Raw genomic sequence first — 7,678 nt, 5'->3', positions numbered from 1 at the left:
CCAGCGTGTTGTGAAGTTACCTATGAGCCACAGCATTAAATATATAAACGATTATGTGATATGCTTAACCATACCCCGCCACAGACCTCTCTGATAATCGGTCCCAGCTTTGCTTTGTTTGGGGTCTAGTGAAAAGTCTAATCGGAGCCATCATCTCCATTAGAAAATATATTGGTGTGGGGATGAAAGTGTGTTTGGGCATGCAAGCATCATAGAAAGATTTGAAACGCAATTTATAGTGTAACATCGCCAGGATTTTTGATTTAAAAGAACAGTTTGGTAACAAGTGAATATTACCCTTCCTTAATTTATAAAAGGATTGCATCGTTTTGAGACATGCCACGCTTCACAATGAGATTATGCTTTTTTTTTTTTTTCCCTTTTATGATAATTCTTTCTCTCTCCCTCTCTCTCTCTTTTCTTTTTTTCTTTTTCTTTTTTTTTTTTTTTTTTTTCTTTTGGTTGTGTTCTGAGGCTGAAAAGGGGTTCCTCTTTTTTACTCTATAGTCAGGCTTCGGTGAGATTTTTTACTCTATAGTCAGGGTTCAGCAGGTATGTGTCTCTTCTTGGATATAACTTACTTAGACTAGCTAATATTAAACACTTGAGATGAGAGAATTTCTGAGTAAAAGCAAGCAAGGTGGGGGTGTGGGGTCGAGAGGCGATGGAGAGGGTTTCTCTTCCTTCCACTAGCGAACAGTGCAGGGCAAACACTGAGCCTGGAGGGCCTCCAAGTTAATGGGGACCTCGGCGAGGTCTCCCCGCGGGGCGGCCGAGGCAAACCCGGCTCCGAGAGCTGCCGGGAGCGCCCCGAAGGGGAAGAGCTCCTTTCACGTGTTTCTACTTTCCTGTAAAAGATGCCCCTGCGAAACATTTGCAAAGAGCTCTGAATTCCCCACCGAGGAAAGAAAAAAAATCAACCCCAGAGAGCCCAGGCTTCGTGCCGCCTTTGTAGTTCGAAATTCAGGCTCCCTGGTCAGGCGGCTCCGGGCGAGGAGAGGTTTCACCTCTCGGGCTTAGGTTAAGCAGTTCTTTGCAGCTAGCTTTACAGGGATGCTTTACTCACCTTAGGGTAGGGTGACAATGGCAGGCTTTTCTCAGACCCCCTCTCGTTTAGTCTTTCCTCTCAAATCACGGATAACCCCAAATACACTTGAAGGACTCCCTAGAGATAATTCTTTGAAATGGACTTTGCATTCATTTCCTCGACTGAGAGCAGCAAATCCGCTCGCTTTGAGTCTAATTCGCTAGCCTGATACTGTATTCTGTTACACAGTATTGAAGCGGGGGAGGAGGGGAGGTTGCTGGTAGTTGCTTTGGTTATTTGTTTATTTTGGCAGTTTAATTATTTTTTATTATTATTTTTTTTTGTTTTTCAAGTTTTCCCTGATTTGTTTTGCTCTAGCGGAGAGAGAGGTGAGTTTAACAATCCCATTCCTGGATCGAAGTACCCTGGGCTAGTTCTTGGGAAGAGGACTTTAAACGCCTTTCCCTATGGCAACATCGGTCTGTTGGCAGCTAGAAGAACGCAAGGCTGAGTGCGCACGGAGAAGGACACTTCCCTCCTTTCTGAGGGGAGCGAGGCGGCGCGGACCCCAGGCCCTGCGAGTACAAACGCCGCCCGCAAGCCGCCCTTTCACCGCCGGGCGGGGGCTGCGGGGCGGCGGGAGCGGCGCGGAGCGGCCGCCGCGGTGTGCGGCTCTGCGGGGCCGGTGCGGGGCCCGGCGGGGCGGCTCTCCCGCGGGCCGAGAGCGCCCCCAGCCCGCCGCAGGCGCAGCGCCGCCGCTCCGGGCCCCGCGGACACGCGTGTGCGGGCACGGCCGCTCGCTCGGTTGGGCCGGGAAGGGCCGGGGGCCGGCGGCGCCGGTCGCTGCCGTCCCGAGGATACGCCAGTGCGGAGCCGCCCTGCGCAGCGCGGGGCGTGGGCGGCTCCGCCGGTGCCCCGCGGCGCCCACGGGGCCGTCCCCGGGCAGGTTCGCACCGGGCACACAACGCGCCGGCGGATCTGTCACAAGTCACCGCCGGCGTGCGCTGTGCGTGTGCGGGCGCTCGTCTCCCTGCACCTGCGCCGGTTTCTGCCGTGCGAAAGAGACCGGCGCTCGGTACCGCTGCCCCCCGCGCCGAGGTGTCCCGAGCACAGCGCCGCGGAGTACTCCACTCGCTGTATATTAAAAAAATTAATTATTTTCGTGAGGTCAAAAATAGCAGGAGCAAAGGGGTCAAAGTCATCGGCCGGGTGGGACACCAGACGCGGTTCTTCCCCTCTGCCACATCAGGACAGCCAAAGCAGAACGAGTCGGTCCGCGGAGGGCCCCATCCCGGGTCCTGCCCACGCAGCAGCGCGCCTGCCCCCACCCGCGAGGATGAGCGCAGTGAGCACATCAGTTTTATCAGTCATTTAAACTTTTGCCCCTATTCCGAGATTTCGGCACGTAAATCTCAACGTACACCGAACTCAGTCATGGAATTTGGAGAGTGGGAAGACAAAGGGAGAGTGCCTGCAGCTCTCTCATGGACATCAACGCTGCCCGTGATCCCTTTTAAGGGCGCATTTTCTCCACTGGAGCACTCAAAGCAAAATTCAGCTCAGTAAGGCTCTTTGCAAGGTCTGTTTCCTCGATCTCCCCAAATTTTTGCCATTTAGTCGCTTTCCCGGAAATTTAGAGATATTAGCACTCTTTACACAACCCCGAAAGGTGCGATAAGCCTGTAGCTTTTTCTCAAATGACAAGCTCAGAATTTTTAGAAATAATTCATTACAGAGTCCGCCTATACTCGCCATGCTAAAATCGTCTTTCATATAGCAGAGATGGATAAAGGACCAAATTTCCTCCCGACATGAGTGGTGGAGGGGAATTTTGCCTAGCCCCCGTAATATTTCAAAAAGGCAGAGCACGCTCAGGGATCTGCGGGAATGGCGCTCTCTCCCCTTCTGGTACCAAAGGACAAAAATCGCGCGTGAAGTTACTTGATACCTGAGTGTAAAAGAGGAGTAAAATCCGCACTCACCCGGTGCCGTCGGAGGACTCCTATTCCCAAGTGCCGTCGTGCGCCTTTCTTGCAGGTAGAGGCAGTTTCTCCTGGCATCTTTAAAAAAGGCAAACACAACATTGCACCCGTGTGACTTTCTCTGACATTGGTGGTAAACAAGCAAACAAAGAGCACGCTAACAAAACAAGCTAAAATATCTACAGATTAACCACAAGAACTGCTAAATCGGCGAAGAAACTTCCAACTTACCGATTGAAACGAAAGAGCCCGAGGGGGAGGGGGAAGGCCGGGGGAGGAAACACTTTGAGGAAGAGACCGAAAAGAAAAAAAGAAGAGAGAGAGAGAGCGAAAATCCTGACATTAGGCACAGGCAGTTTTGGTGTAACCGGTGCTTTGAAACTGTGCTTCGGTTGCACGGGCGACCTGTTTATCGGGGGCCACGGGGAAACTGTGCGTTTAGACAGAAGTCTGTCATCTCTATTCATTCATATCACATGGATCTGCCTGTGGGGATAAGAGGTAGGGAAGATTTTCTTGAAGTGCACCTACCCTTCTGGCGGGAAGGATTGCTGGGCAGGTTTCTTCTGGAGGGTCCCATCTCTCTGGAGTAGCTGAAGTGGAGTTGAGGGCAGGTTCTCCGGTGAGGTAGGAATGTGCAGGAACTCCGCCCTCTGGGCACAGTCACACAAACCCAGCACAACAGATACAGCCAGCCCTAAAACCTCTATTGATCTTCACCTTCACCTCTTCCTAACCCATTTGCCCACCAGTTTTTGACCCATTTACCCAGGCACCTTCACCACGGGGCGGAAAGGGGTGGTGGTGGTGGGGGGGTGTAATGAAAACAAGAACACTTCAGTGCACAGAAAAGCAGAGAAGCTGCTGCAGACACTAGTGCAATGGATAGACACCTCTGCAGTCTGTGTGTGTCTCTATGTGTGTATACATATTTATTGCCAATCGCTGATTTTGTAGTCGCGTAAGATGTATGCGCATATACTTTCTCGGGCGGGTGCATTATTCGCGATCACACAATTAAGTGCAATAGCGGTGATTATCTACAGGCAGACTTTTTTGTTTATTTGTTTGTTTATCTCCCATCCTAAGGGAAAATACAACAATTAAAGAATAAAGTCGCTAATAAAAGGAGTATTGCTCAGTGTTCTTTCTTAAGCAAAACTCTGATGCGGTTCAGTCAAAACGTAACCGGAGTTCAGTGGGAGTTTTGCTTGAGTGAATACTGAATACATGGTGATTGAGACCTCATATTAACACAAGTGGTGAGGGGGTGTGTACCTGAATCATAATTTCTGACATAAATCTTAATAATCATCAGAAGAAGTTATAAAGAGCAAAATTACGTCCCAGTTAAACTATTTTTTTCAAGTATCAGATTAAAAAAATGTCACTCCCCCAAGCAGAAGTTTTGTGCCATTTAAGCCAAATTACATTTTTGTTCATTTGCTTTTAAACCCTTTCGTAAGAATACATTCCACATAAGGGATGATATTTTACTGCAACAAAAGAAAGATATTTAAAACATGACAAAAATTTGTTGGCCAAATATCGCGTTGAGAATTCGAGTTACTGTTTATTATGCTTCAAACATGTTTGCGAAGGCAGTCTTAAAGTCGTAATTGGATGTTTCTTGATGAGCAGATTTCTTCTCCTACGATCTACGCGAGCAAAGTTAATCACCTCCAACATCAACTAAGAATATAACAATAGCTCCTTAATTCCATAAAGACCGCCCGTCCCCCATAAACACTCTAAATTAGGAAACGCTAAAGAAACGACGCTAAGACACTGCATCATTCTAGATATGTACATGTTTAAAAAATCCTAGAGGCTTAGCTTGAGGATTTGACATATAAACCACTGCGGAAACAAGTATCAGATAACAGAAATACTGTATGCTAAGCCACCCCCCCTAAAAAAAAAAAAAAAAAAAAAAAAACAACCAAACCACAAAAAACCCATCACCACCAAAAAAACACCAACCCCCCCCAACAATAAAGCGACAACAAAAAGAAAAACAAACAAACCAGCACCTCGAATTCAGTGCCGAACGAGCCTGAAGCCAAAGATCAGCCTCAGCGAACAAAAGGGTTCCTCTGTCTGAGGAGCAGGCAGAGGTAAAGACATATTTGGGGCCTTAGCAGTCCTGACACAATCCGTGACAACTTTCTCGATTTACTGGTGTTATTTTATTTTTGTTTTGGGCTGTACTTATTTTTTTCCTTTACAAAAATAGTCTGATTCCTGGTAACGTGTATGGAAAAGTGAATAAATTACCAGCTCAGCAGCCACCCCTGCGCCTGGTGTAAGAGAAAGAGGGAAAAGTCTGTGGCACCTGAACTCCTTAGGCAACACTTTGCAACGCCGAGCCTAAAGGAGAGCTCTGGGAACGAGTGCTGGCTTAAACTAAGTCTGGAGAGACATGCATCAAGGCTACCCTTTTCAGGAATTATTATGCATCACGCTTATCTAATTAATGCTTATTAGCCAACCTCAAACTCTGACATGGTGAGATTGTGCTTTCCTCCAACCTGATCTGTCTCTTTCCTCCCTTCAGTACACTGGCAGCAGATTTTTTTTTTTTTACATTGCAAACAAAATAATACTTTACATATGCGCTATTGGATTTCCTACAGCATACAATCAGTTGCAAGTGGTAAATAATAAATCATTTTCTTTGTCAGCTGCAGCAGATGCTTCTCTTTTAAGTTGTTTAGGCACTAGTACACAGAATGGGGTCTCTAGGCTTCACGAATTTAAATCACACCTATTGTATTTTATTATTTCCAATAGTTTTGTTGAAAAAGAGGTCTGTTTGTTTTTTGGTTTTTTTTTTGTTTTTTTGTTTTTTTTTTTTTTTTTGTATTTTTGCATCACTTGTTTTAATGACAATAGAGTCAAGAAAATGGGGGAGGGTAGGAGCTTCCAAGTGGTGGTATCATCTCTCCATCCCTAAACAAAGCAATCGTTTTCTCATAGTGATGATTAATTTTGAATTGCAGGAGTGAGAGTGAAAGCTAAGAATATCAGAGAGTTCTCTCCTTCTCCCCCACACAGTGCAAAGCTGGGTGTCCCATCTCTCATCCGTAACCTTTCACTTCCCTCTCTTTCCTGTAGATCTGTTTGCATCTGTTTATATATTACTTATTTTCAGGAGATTCCCTCTTCCTCCCCTTATTCTTTCAGCACGACAAATACACTGTTTGCAAGAATTCAGATTTTCCACTGCTTCATTATTCATCCCCCCGGCATTTTTTTCTTTTTCTTCCTCTTTTCTGTCTTTCTAAGATAAGCTCTTTAAAGCGTTTGCGATAACATCTCCGACCTAGAGATTATTTTTCATTCGGCCTATTGTGAGCAGTCGCCGATTTATTGCACTGCTGCAGAGCTCAGTTTGGGCTACAAACGTAACAAATGAACAACTTGTCCTCTGCGGACTCACCGCGGGATCCAATTAGTTCCTAAACCTTTTGCACAAGTTTTCTAATTATTTTCAAGAGTTGTGGCCTTTATAGGCTTCCCTAAACTCATCAAGACACCAATTCTTTCAAGGATTAAATGCTTCTTAAAATTACTGGCAGCGTTGCCCCCTCAAAACCAGTGGATCGGTTCTCCGGGCAAAGCAGCTTTCTTAGGGACGCCCGCGTGAGTTACTGGGCTTCAGCAGGCACCGAGAGAAAAAAAAAGAGCTGGTTTGCAAAACTTTACATGTAAGCGCATCCACGCAGGTTTGGTTTGTTGACTCTTTTCCTTTGTTTGTTTGGTCGGTGGGCTGTTTTTACCCCCTAAAAGGTTCGAACATCGGTATGCGAGGCAGGGCGTCACGTGGGCCCGGCGCCCTGCCTCCCTGCCATGGGCTGCGCCCTCACCTCGCCGCGCTGGCTCTGCCCCGCTGCCCGGCCCGAGGGGCGCAGCGCCGGGCCGCTGCCAAAAAACACCGCCACTGCCGCAGCACCTACAGCCACGGGGCCCGCAGCACCAAAGCACATCCATACACACAGCCCCGGTACTTCCGGGAGAGCGCTCCTCTAAGATAAGGGTTATATTTTATACACACACATACCACGGCTTGCTAAATTTGGTCAAACGAGCATATGATAGCTGATGTGTGTGTGTGTATACGCACACATACACATCCTTTGCTAATATGTCTCGAGTCATCATAGAGACGAAATTAATTTCTTTCGGTACAATAAGACTTTGAATGCATTTCAGAGATTGCAGGAAGAACACGTACCTATACAATAATGCACCTTGGCCTTTTTCCCAATGTGTGCTTATGTACTTAAATTGTATATGTATGTGTGTATATTTGCATACATATGCAATGTTAAGCATTTTCAGCCTAAGTCAGATTTTAGTAAAACACCATACCTCCTACTAACAATTTTTAAGCAGACTTTATAAGAGTTCTGCCCCAAAATGGACATCGAAATACTGGCCATGGTGTTTGATTAAATACCCTGATCCTTTACATTTGAAAATACTGCAGCTAAAGACAGCATGGGAGGGGGCGGGGGGAGAAAGAAAGGAGCATGTGAAAAATGGTGGACTGTGCAATAAGCAGCGCTCTGATCTCACTGTAACTTTAAAGCCTCTGCCACATCAGGGTTAATAAAAGAGACAAAAAAACTATCAAGTATATATGAATTTAGCCTATTTTTTTATT

The sequence above is a fragment of the Ammospiza caudacuta genome, chromosome 6 (genome assembly GCF_027887145.1).
Source record: "Ammospiza caudacuta isolate bAmmCau1 chromosome 6, bAmmCau1.pri, whole genome shotgun sequence".
Classification (NCBI taxonomy): domain Eukaryota; kingdom Metazoa; phylum Chordata; class Aves; order Passeriformes; family Passerellidae; genus Ammospiza; species Ammospiza caudacuta.
Note: the sequence above shows the minus strand (reverse complement) of the source record.